At 25.3% G+C, this 11,527-nt stretch overlaps 4 long non-coding RNA genes across 9 annotated transcripts; all 4 read right to left on the reverse strand.

Moving 5' to 3' along the window:
- Positions 1-2,066: 2,066 nt before the first annotated feature.
- LOC119689080 lies at positions 2,067-3,451 on the reverse strand. Its single transcript, XR_005253355.1, has 6 exons — positions 3,249-3,451; positions 2,962-3,059; positions 2,640-2,883; positions 2,414-2,579; positions 2,255-2,345; positions 2,067-2,193 (listed from the first exon to the last, which is right to left on the reverse strand). It is a non-coding gene; the product is annotated as an uncharacterized LOC119689080 (long non-coding RNA).
- Positions 3,452-4,251: 800 nt separating this feature from the next.
- Positions 4,252-8,080, reverse strand: LOC119689081. Of its 6 annotated transcripts, none has more exons than XR_005253359.1 (7): positions 7,879-8,080; positions 7,652-7,749; positions 5,148-5,447; positions 4,826-5,069; positions 4,599-4,765; positions 4,439-4,530; positions 4,252-4,377 (listed from the first exon to the last, which is right to left on the reverse strand). It is a non-coding gene; the product is annotated as an uncharacterized LOC119689081 (long non-coding RNA). The 6 variants fall into 6 exon arrangements; XR_005253360.1 differs by having other exon boundaries at positions 5,148-5,461; XR_005253358.1 differs by lacking the exons at positions 7,652-7,749; positions 7,879-8,080 and adding exons at positions 5,526-5,623; positions 5,753-5,954 and having other exon boundaries at positions 5,148-5,461.
- Positions 8,081-8,882: 802 nt separating this feature from the next.
- Positions 8,883-10,257, reverse strand: LOC119689085. The gene is made up of 6 exons (XR_005253370.1): positions 10,059-10,257; positions 9,778-9,875; positions 9,456-9,699; positions 9,229-9,395; positions 9,069-9,160; positions 8,883-9,007 (listed from the first exon to the last, which is right to left on the reverse strand). It is a non-coding gene; the product is annotated as an uncharacterized LOC119689085 (long non-coding RNA).
- Positions 10,258-11,024: 767 nt separating this feature from the next.
- LOC119689087 lies at positions 11,025-11,521 on the reverse strand. The gene is made up of 3 exons (XR_005253372.1): positions 11,390-11,521; positions 11,230-11,321; positions 11,025-11,168 (listed from the first exon to the last, which is right to left on the reverse strand). It is a non-coding gene; the product is annotated as an uncharacterized LOC119689087 (long non-coding RNA).
- Positions 11,522-11,527: the final 6 nt, after the last annotated feature.

Below are 11,527 nucleotides of genomic sequence, written 5' to 3' on the forward strand. Positions count from 1 at the left end.
TACAAAAAGATACTTCATCACATCCGATTTACTCACAAATTTTTCTTAAAAATTTCTCTAATAAAATTAAAAAATATCTGTATAGCGAGAAACTATATATATTAGCAATATTTTTGTATTAAAATATAACTTTTAACAAATAAATTATTAAAATTGTTTTTAATTCCTTTTGATTCAATATATCTGTTTTTATAAATTGAGATATATTATAACAAAAAAAAAGCAACTTAATAATAAAAAAAATTTGATGAAATATAAATAATATTAATATTAATAAAATTATATAGACATTTTATCAATATATAATTCAATATAATAATAATATAAAATATAAATATAAATAAATCTATTAATAAAATTATATAGACATTTTATCAATATATAATTCAATATAATAATATTTTAAAATAAAAATATTCTATAATTCTTAACTAAAAGAACCTAACCTAACCTACCATGTATGTTTTTATATAGCAGATATTTAATATTCTAAATTGGGACGTTCCTTTATAGAAATTTTTTACTGTTGATAAATATATAAACAAGTCAAAATATATTTATTAAATTAATATATTGCTTAAAATTTTAGAAATTAATCAAATTATTAAAAAAATGACACCTTAGTATTAAAATAATTTAATGAAATATAAATAAATCTATTAATATATATATAATTTACTACAATAATATTTTTGAATAAAAATATTTTATAATTTTTAATTAAAAAAATTAATTAGGCATAAAGTGAAATGAAATAGTTGATGCTGATGCTGATACTATTGGTAAAAATGGCGCAAAAATTTTAAAGGAACAAACGACCGAAGTACTCAGACCTCTGAAATAAATACATACAAATACATAAACTTCTGGACGAGCACATAAGGAGAGCAAAGGAAAAGTGACGAAACTTAAGCACCTGTAGAATAGCTAGGATCATGTGCAGACACATATACGAGGAAAACCACACCGAAGATATTATATCATCTAGCCGAAGGAACTGTAGAATATTAATTTGTATATTGACAGGTCACTGTCTGATCACATCACTTGCGCATTAACTAAAGCTAAAATGCAACGAGTCATATTCAAAAAAAACTCTGAAGCATCTGCTGTATAACAGCCTGATTCTCTCGAGATTAAACTATTTTCATTCTGAATAAATGAGATTAAGATAAGATCTAAGATCAAAGATGAAACTTAAAGAATCCGACATCTGTAAATACGAAGAGATACATAAAATACATGAAATACAAAAAGAAACTCCCTAACCTTATCTGCTCATGCTCTGAGATTATCAGAAAAAGCGTAAATATTAGATTAAAGACAATATGTATGTTTTAATCTTTTGCCCGGTAAACGACTGGCCCAAATTATTTTCACAACATCTCCTTCTTATAAGTCCCTAATTACCACATTACCTAAAACACACTCGGTATGAATAACAATATACAATAAAACAACACGTAAATACTCTACGTAATAGCTCCATTACTATCTCTTTAACGTAAAGCATTATATGTATATGTTACACAAAGCTCAAAATGTAAAAAACAGTTTCAAAACACAGCGAGGATTTCATATATTATCGTATTATCGGATGATGTAGACAGTTTAATCCCATATTATTTGGAAGATTGAATTAAGTTGCATTCATAATAAGTAAATTGATTGATTTTATTAGTGTAAAAATGTTACGCATATGAGATTATAATTAAACTATACGGATGAAAAATTTTTATATTAAACATTACATTAATACCAATTTAAAATCTCAACCATATACATCATTGTTATTAAAGTTAATGAAAATTATATTTTTAAATCACACTACTTCATTTTAATTCCAGCACAGAGATATTTTCTTGCAAAAAACTGAAATATAAATCTACAGCACACTTCATGATGAGTAAATTAATAAATAGTATGATATTAAAAAAGAATAAAACGAAAACAAGTTTCTTCTCAAATTAGCAATATCAGGACCTAAAAATGCAAATCTATACGGGGTAACCACCATATTATAAAAATCAAAGTAAAACAATTGACAAATATACGTATATCTATTTTAAATTTATTTTTCAGAAAGTTTTTATCATGATCAAATGAAACTAATATTAATTAGTTAATTAACACAAATTAAGTAATGATCCCATAAAAGATCGCTTAAATAAATCCTGTAAAATCATCAGGTATCTGAAATTCATAAGTTATAATATAATTTTCCATCAAATCAGATATATTAATATTTTCTTACACATATCTCAAGTGATATGCTTATTTGATTTCAACAGATTTACTTTGATCCACTTGAGAGTTTTAATTAAGTAATTCTTTTAGGGTTATTTCTAGGGAATACAAAAGAAATCATATGCATAATATGAAGATTTCGATATACCATATATGTACTACTCACTTTCATTATAGATTTGTACTATAAATTTTCACACATGTATATATACATGTATATAGGTATATGCTTTCATTGTAATTGCTTTTAAATATTGTATGTGCTTCCTTCCACCAATCAATCATTCATTATATCCGTTGATAACCAAAGAGAAACTCTCTTCAAAAAAAATCTACGATTTCATTGAATTAAAGATATATAATAAATAATAATTAATTGAAGTTTCACCTACCTGGTCTCTCATTAAATAATGAATATTATACATTAATATAGTACTGTTAACCAAAGCAACTTGCATAAGATAAGGATATATAGTAAGATTTTTATAAATGAAATGTGTATTATAAAAATTTACGAAGTCGAAGGAATCATTATCTATAGTAGTGTATAATGAAACAACACGTATCCTTAACTTCACTCCATTTTAATATGTGGACATTTTTATCCAGGGTAAAGAAATTTTATAGAGAAAGAATCTTAAATCGAAATGTTATTATAATTTAATGAAATCTTTGGAATTAATTTGTGTAAGATAATCTAATAATCTCACTCACCTCTTTCTTAACTTAGTTTATATGAAAGTTTATATATGGTTTAAAATTGAGACATAGTTTTCCTATTCTTTTGCCTCGGATGGATTGGATGGTGCCTCCTTGAAAAAAGCTTAAAAAGAAGTTGATATAAGATTTTGATAAGGTTAGAAGCATAATAGTTCTAATAGTTTTCGTTTTAGTTAGTCTTTCTAATATTATAATAAAAAATCTGATATATATATTTAAATAGTTGTACTCGTATTGAGTACGCAACTAACCACGCAACTCTGAAATAATTTCCTACTCACCTTATTTTTAAAATTTGTGATGATGTGAGATGTGTTCAAATCAACAGAAATATAATATATATAACAAACTTAATTGTTATAATTATTTGGATGCTACATTTTAATGTCCAAGTGTCCTAGTGTCCAATACGACCAAGATTGATACAACAAGAAATTTTGAAGTTAACGCTAGAATTTTTAGAAAAAACAAAAATTTTTATTTTTTAATTTTACTAGTCAGTTTCTTTAAATTTATGTCTACTTTGATTACTATATAATTATTCTTTTCGATCTAAATGATTTATTATTTATCCTTAAATAAACCTTCTTCTTGTTGTGATTAACATATTTTAAAACCTCAATCTGATTTTAGTTTTTCTTCAGATATCTAGAGAGTTCTTGACTTCATATTGTTCTACATTCCACATCAATGTCGTCAGTAGTTAATGTGCCCTTTTCACGCAATATATGTAAAGATTATAAAGCTTTATTTTAAACTTCATACTCGTAATCACTTAATCGTGTAGTATTGCTATTACATTAAAATCAATGTAAATTTTTTACTAGTTTGACAGTCTATAATACTAGGTTCTTCGTAACCTACTTTATACGTGTTCGATTTTAGAGTTCTGGAACTGGTAAATTGACTAGTTTGTTAATAGACAATAATATTGCTTTGTTGTGGTTAGAGTTAATCGTAACTGAATTAATACTAGTATACTCATTATTTCATCACTGGTGAGTTTGAAATTGCATCTCCTACATTATTCTTCATCGGATGGATTGAATTTTAAGGCCAAGAAATTTTTTTTCTAATCAAATATTTATAAAAACAGTAGACAACTATAATATAGTAAATATCATGGTATCAGAAAAGCATACAATTTTTGGTGTCGCAGAATCCAAAACAAGTGTCTTCTCAAATTAGCAATATCAGGACCTAAAAATGCAAATCTATACGGGATAACCACCATATTATAAAAATCAAAGTAAAACAATTGACAAATATACGTATATCTATTTTAAATTTATTTTTCAGAAAGTTTTTATCATGATCAAATGAAACTAATATTAATTAGTTAATTAACACAAATTAAGTAATGATCCCATAAAAGATCGCTTAAATAAATCCTGTAAAATCATCAGGTATCTGAAATTCATAAGTTATAATATAATTTTTCATCAAATCAGATATATTAATATTTTCTTACACATATCTTAAGTGATATGCTTAATTGATTTCAACAGATTTACTTTGATCCACTTGAGAGTTTTAATTAAAGTAATTCTTTTGGGGTTATTTCTAGGGAATACAAAAGAAATCATATGCATAATATGAAGATTTCGATATACCATATATGTACTACTCACTTTCATTATAGATTTGTACTATAAATTTTCACACATGTATATATACATGTATATAGGTATATGCTTTCATTGTAATTGCTTTTAAATATTGTATGTGCTTCCTTCCACCAGTCAATCATTCATTATATCCGTTGATAACCAAAAGAGAAACTCTCTTCAAAAAAAGTCTACGATTTCATTGAATTAAAGATATATAATAAATAATAATTAATTGAATTTTCACCTACCTGGTCTTTTATTAAATAATTAATATTATACATTAATATAGTACTGTTAACCAAAGCAACTTGCATAAGATAAGGATATATAGTAAGATTTTTATAAATGAAATGTGTATTATAAAAATTTACGAAGTCGAAGGAATCATTATCTATAGTAGTGTATAATGAAACAACACGTATCCTTAACTTCACTCCATTTTAATATGTGGAAATTTTTATCCAGTGTAAAGAAATTTTATAGAGAAAGAATCTTAAATCGAAATGCTATTATAATTTAATGAAATCTTTGGAATTAATTTGTGTAAGATAATCTAATAATCTCACTCACCTCTTTCTTAACTTAGTTTATATGAAAGTTTATATATGGTTTAAAATTGAGACATAGTTTTCCTAACATATTTTTTTGCCACGGATGGATTGGATGGTGCCTCCTTGAAAAAAGTTTAAAAAGAAGTGGATATAAGATTTTGATAAGGTTAAAAGCATAATAGTTCTAATAGTTTTCGTTTTAGTTAGTCTTTCTAATATTATAATAAATGATGAAACAACACGTATCCTTAACTTCACTCCATTTTAATAATATGTGGAAATTTTTATCCAGTGTAAAGAAATTTTATAGAGAAAGAATCTTAAATCGAAATGCTATTATAATTTAATGAAATCTTTGGAATTAATTTGTGTAAGATAATCTAATAATCTCACTCACCTCTTTCTTAACTTAGTTTATATGAAAGTTTATATATGGTTTAAAATTGAGGTATAGTTTTCCTATTCTTTTGGCACGGATGGATAGAATGGTGCCTCCTTGAAAAAAGTTTAAAAAGAAGTGGATATAGATTTTGATAATAAAAAATCTGATATATATATTTAAACCGTTGTACTCGTATTGAGTACGCAACTAACCACGCAACTCTGAAATAATTTCCTACTCACCTTATTTTTAAAATTTGTGATGATGTGAGATGTGTTCAAATCAACAGAAATATAATATATATAACAAACTTAATTGTTATAATTATTTGGATGCTACATTTTAATGTCCAAGTGTCCTAGTGTCCAATACGACCAAGATTGATACAACAAGAAATTTTGAAGTTAACGCTAGAATTTTTAGAAAAAACAAAAATTTTTATTTTTTAATTTTACTAGTCAGTTTCTTTAAATTTATGTCTACTTTGATTACTATATAATTATTCTTTTCGATCTAAATGATTTATTATTTATCCTTAAATAAACCTTCTTCTTGTTGTGATTAACATATTTTAAAACCTCAATCTGATTTTAGTTTTTCTTCAGATATCTAGAGAGTTCTTGACTTCATATTGTTCTACATTCCACATCAATGTCGTCAGTAGTTAATGTGCCCTTTTCACGCAATATATGTAAAGATTATAAAGCTTTATTTTAAACTTCATACTCGTAATCACTTAATCGTGTAGTATTGCTATTACATTAAAATCAATGTAAATTTTTTACTAGTTTGACAGTCTATAATACTAGGTTCTTCGTAACCTACTTTATACGTGTTCGATTTTAGAGTTCTGGAACTGGTAAATTGACTAGTTTGTTAATAGACAATAATATTGCTTTGTTGTGGTTAGAGTTAATCGTAACTGAATTAATACTAGTATACTCATTATTTCATCACTGGTGAGTTTGAAATTGCATCTCCTACATTATTCTTCATCGGATGGATTGAATTTTAAGGCCAAGAAATTTTTTTTCTAATCAAATATTTATAAAAACAGTAGACAACTATAATATAGTAAATATCATGGTATCAGAAAAGCATACAATTTTTGGTGTCGCAGAATCCAAAACAAGTGTCTTCTCAAATTAGCAATATCAGGACCTAAAAATGCAAATCTATACGGGATAACCACCATATTATAAAAATCAAAGTAAAACAATTGACAAATATACGTATATCTATTTTAAATTTATTTTTCAGAAAGTTTTTATCATGATCAAATGAAACTAATATTAATTAGTTAATTAACACAAATTAAGTAATGATCCCATAAAAGATCGCTTAAATAAATCCTGTAAAATCATCAGGTATCTGAAATTCATAAGTTATAATATAATTTTTCATCAAATCAGATATATTAATATTTTCTTACACATATCTTAAGTGATATGCTTAATTGATTTCAACAGATTTACTTTGATCCACTTGAGAGTTTTAATTAAAGTAATTCTTTTGGGGTTATTTCTAGGGAATACAAAAGAAATCATATGCATAATATGAAGATTTCGATATACCATATATGTACTACTCACTTTCATTATAGATTTGTACTATAAATTTTCACACATGTATATATACATGTATATAGGTATATGCTTTCATTGTAATTGCTTTTAAATATTGTATGTGCTTCCTTCCACCAGTCAATCATTCATTATATCCGTTGATAACCAAAAGAGAAACTCTCTTCAAAAAAAGTCTACGATTTCATTGAATTAAAGATATATAATAAATAATAATTAATTGAATTTTCACCTACCTGGTCTTTTATTAAATAATTAATATTATACATTAATATAGTACTGTTAACCAAAGCAACTTGCATAAGATAAGGATATATAGTAAGATTTTTATAAATGAAATGTGTATTATAAAAATTTACGAAGTCGAAGGAATCATTATCTATAGTAGTGTATAATGAAACAACACGTATCCTTAACTTCACTCCATTTTAATATGTGGAAATTTTTATCCAGTGTAAAGAAATTTTATAGAGAAAGAATCTTAAATCGAAATGCTATTATAATTTAATGAAATCTTTGGAATTAATTTGTGTAAGATAATCTAATAATCTCACTCACCTCTTTCTTAACTTAGTTTATATGAAAGTTTATATATGGTTTAAAATTGAGGTATAGTTTTCCTATTCTTTTGGCACGGATGGATAGAATGGTGCCTCCTTGAAAAAAGTTTAAAAAGAAGTGGATATAGATTTTGATAATAAAAAATCTGATATATATATTTAAACCGTTGTACTCGTATTGAGTACGCAACTAACCACGCAACTCTGAAATAATTTCCTACTCACCTTATTTTTAAAATTTGTGATGATGTGAGATGTGTTCAAATCAACAGAAATATAATATATATAACAAACTTAATTGTTATAATTATTTGGATGCTACATTTTAATGTCCAAGTGTCCTAGTGTCCAATACGACCAAGATTGATACAACAAGAAATTTTGAAGTTAACGCTAGAATTTTTAGAAAAAACAAAAATTTTTATTTTTTAATTTTACTAGTCAGTTTCTTTAAATTTATGTCTACTTTGATTACTATATAATTATTCTTTTCGATCTAAATGATTTATTATTTATCCTTAAATAAACCTTCTTCTTGTTGTGATTAACATATTTTAAAACCTCAATCTGATTTTAGTTTTTCTTCAGATATCTAGAGAGTTCTTGACTTCATATTGTTCTACATTCCACATCAATGTCGTCAGTAGTTAATGTGCCCTTTTCACGCAATATATGTAAAGATTATAAAGCTTTATTTTAAACTTCATACTCGTAATCACTTAATCGTGTAGTATTGCTATTACATTAAAATCAATGTAAATTTTTTACTAGTTTGACAGTCTATAATACTAGGTTCTTCGTAACCTACTTTATACGTGTTCGATTTTAGAGTTCTGGAACTGGTAAATTGACTAGTTTGTTAATAGACAATAATATTGCTTTGTTGTGGTTAGAGTTAATCGTAACTGAATTAATACTAGTATACTCATTATTTCATCACTGGTGAGTTTGAAATTGCATCTCCTACATTATTCTTCATCGGATGGATTGAATTTTAAAGCCAAGAAATTTTTTTTCTAATCAAATATTTATAAAAACAGTAGACAACTATAATATAGTAAATATCATGGTATCAGAAAAGCATACAATTTTTGGTGTCGCAGAATCCAAAACAAGTGTCTTCTCAAATTAGCAATATCAGGACCTAAAAATGCAAATCTATACGGGATAACCACCATATTATAAAAATCAAAGTAAAACAATTGACAAATATACGTATATCTATTTTAAATTTATTTTTCAGAAAGTTTTTATCATGATCAAATGAAACTAATATTAATTAGTTAATTAACACAAATTAAGTAATGATCCCATAAAAGATCGCTTAAATAAATCCTGTAAAATCATCAGGTATCTGAAATTCATAAGTTATAATATAATTTTTCATCAAATCAGATATATTAATATTTTCTTACACATATCTTAAGTGATATGCTTAATTGATTTCAACAGATTTACTTTGATCCACTTGAGAGTTTTAATTAAAGTAATTCTTTTGGGGTTATTTCTAGGGAATACAAAAGAAATCATATGCATAATATGAAGATTTCGATATACCATATATGTACTACTCACTTTCATTATAGATTTGTACTATAAATTTTCACACATGTATATATACATGTATATAGGTATATGCTTTCATTGTAATTGCTTTTAAATATTGTATGTGCTTCCTTCCACCAGTCAATCATTCATTATATCCGTTGATAACCAAAAGAGAAACTCTCTTCAAAAAAAGTCTACGATTTCATTGAATTAAAGATATATAATAAATAATAATTAATTGAATTTTCACCTACCTGGTCTTTTATTAAATAATTAATATTATACATTAATATAGTACTGTTAACCAAAGCAACTTGCATAAGATAAGGATATATAGTAAGATTTTTATAAATGAAATGTGTATTATAAAAATTTACGAAGTCGAAGGAATCATTATCTATAGTAGTGTATAATGAAACAACACGTATCCTTAACTTCACTCCATTTTAATATGTGGACATTTTTATCCAGGGTAAAGAAATTTTATAGAGAAAGAATCTTAAATCGAAATGTTATTATAATTTAATGAAATCTTTGGAATTAATTTGTGTAAGATAATCTAATAATCTCACTCACCTCTTTCTTAACTTAGTTTATATGAAAGTTTATATATGGTTAAAAATTGAGACATAGTTTTCCTATTGTTCTGCCACGGATGGATTGGGTGGTGCCTCCTTAAAAAAAGTTTAAAAAGAAGTGGATATAGATAAGGTTAAAAGCATAATAGTTCTAATAGTTTTCGTTTTAGTTAGTCCTTCTAATATTATAATAAAAAATCTGATATATATATTTAAATCGTTGTACTCGTATTGAGTACGCAACTAACCATGCAAATGTGAAATAAGTTTCCTACTCACCTTATTTTTAAAATTTGTGATGATGTGAGATGTGTTCAAATCAACAGAAATATAATATATATATAACAAACTTAATTGTTATAATTATTTGGATGCTACATTTTAAAGTCCAAGTGTCCAAGAGTCCAATACGACCAAGATTGGTACAACAAGAAATTTTGAAGTTAACGCTAGAATTTTTAGAAAAAACAAAAATTTTTATTTTTTAATTTTACTAGTCAGTTTCTTTAAATTTATGTCTACTTTGATTACTATATAATTATTTTTTTCGATCTAAATGATTTATTATTTATCCTTAAATAAACCTTCTTCTTGTGTGATTAAAATATTTTAAAACCTCAATCTGATTTTAGTTTTTCTTCAGATATTTAGAGAGTTCTTGACTTCATATCGTTCTACATTCCACATCAATGTCGTCAATATATGTAAAGATTATAAAGATTAATTTTAAACTTCATACTCGTAATGACTTAATCGTGTAGTATTGCTAACATATTACACTAAAATCAATGTAAATTTTTTACTAGTTTGACAGTCTATAATACTAGGTTCTTCGTAACCTACTTTATACGTGTTCGATTTTAGAGTTCTGGAACTGGTAAATTGACTAGTTTGTTAATAGACAATAATATTGCTTTATTGTGGTTAGAGTTAATCGTAACTGAATTAATACTAGTATACTCATTATTTCATCACTGGTGAGTTTGAAATTGCATCTCCTACATTATTCTTCATCGGATGGATTGAATTTTAAAGCCAAGAAATTTTTTTTCAAATCAAATATTTATAAAAACAGTAGACAATTATAATATAGTAAATATCATGGTATTAGAAAAGCATACAATTTTTGGTGTCGCAGAATCTAAAACAAGTGTCTTCTCAAATAAGCAATATCAGGACCTAAAAATGCAAATCTATACGAGATAACCACCATATTATAAAAATCGAAGTAAAACAATTGACAAATATACGTATATCTATTTTAAATTTATTTTTCAGAAAGTTTTTATCAAGATCAAATTAAACTAATGGTAATTAGTTAATTAACACAAATTAAGTAATGATCCCATAAAAGATCGCTTAAATAAATCCTGTAAAATCATCAGGTATCTGAAATTCATGAGTTATAATATAATTTTTCATCAAATCAGATATATTAATATTTTCTTACACATATCTCAAGTGATATGCTTAATTGATTTCAACAGATTTACTTTGATCCACTTGAGAGTTTTAATTAAAGTAATTCTTTTGGGGTTATTTCTAGGGAATACAAAAGAAATCATATGCATAATATGAAGATTTCGATATACCATATATGTACTACTCACTTTCATTATAGATTTGTACTATAAATTTTCATATATGTATATATACATGTATATATATGTTTTCATTGTAATTGCTTTTAAATATTGTATGTGCTTCCTTCCACCAGTCAATCATTCATTATATCCGTTGATAACCAA

The sequence above is a fragment of the Teleopsis dalmanni genome, chromosome X (assembly GCF_002237135.1).
Source record: "Teleopsis dalmanni isolate 2A chromosome X, ASM223713v2, whole genome shotgun sequence".
In the NCBI taxonomy this organism is placed as follows: domain Eukaryota; kingdom Metazoa; phylum Arthropoda; class Insecta; order Diptera; family Diopsidae; genus Teleopsis; species Teleopsis dalmanni.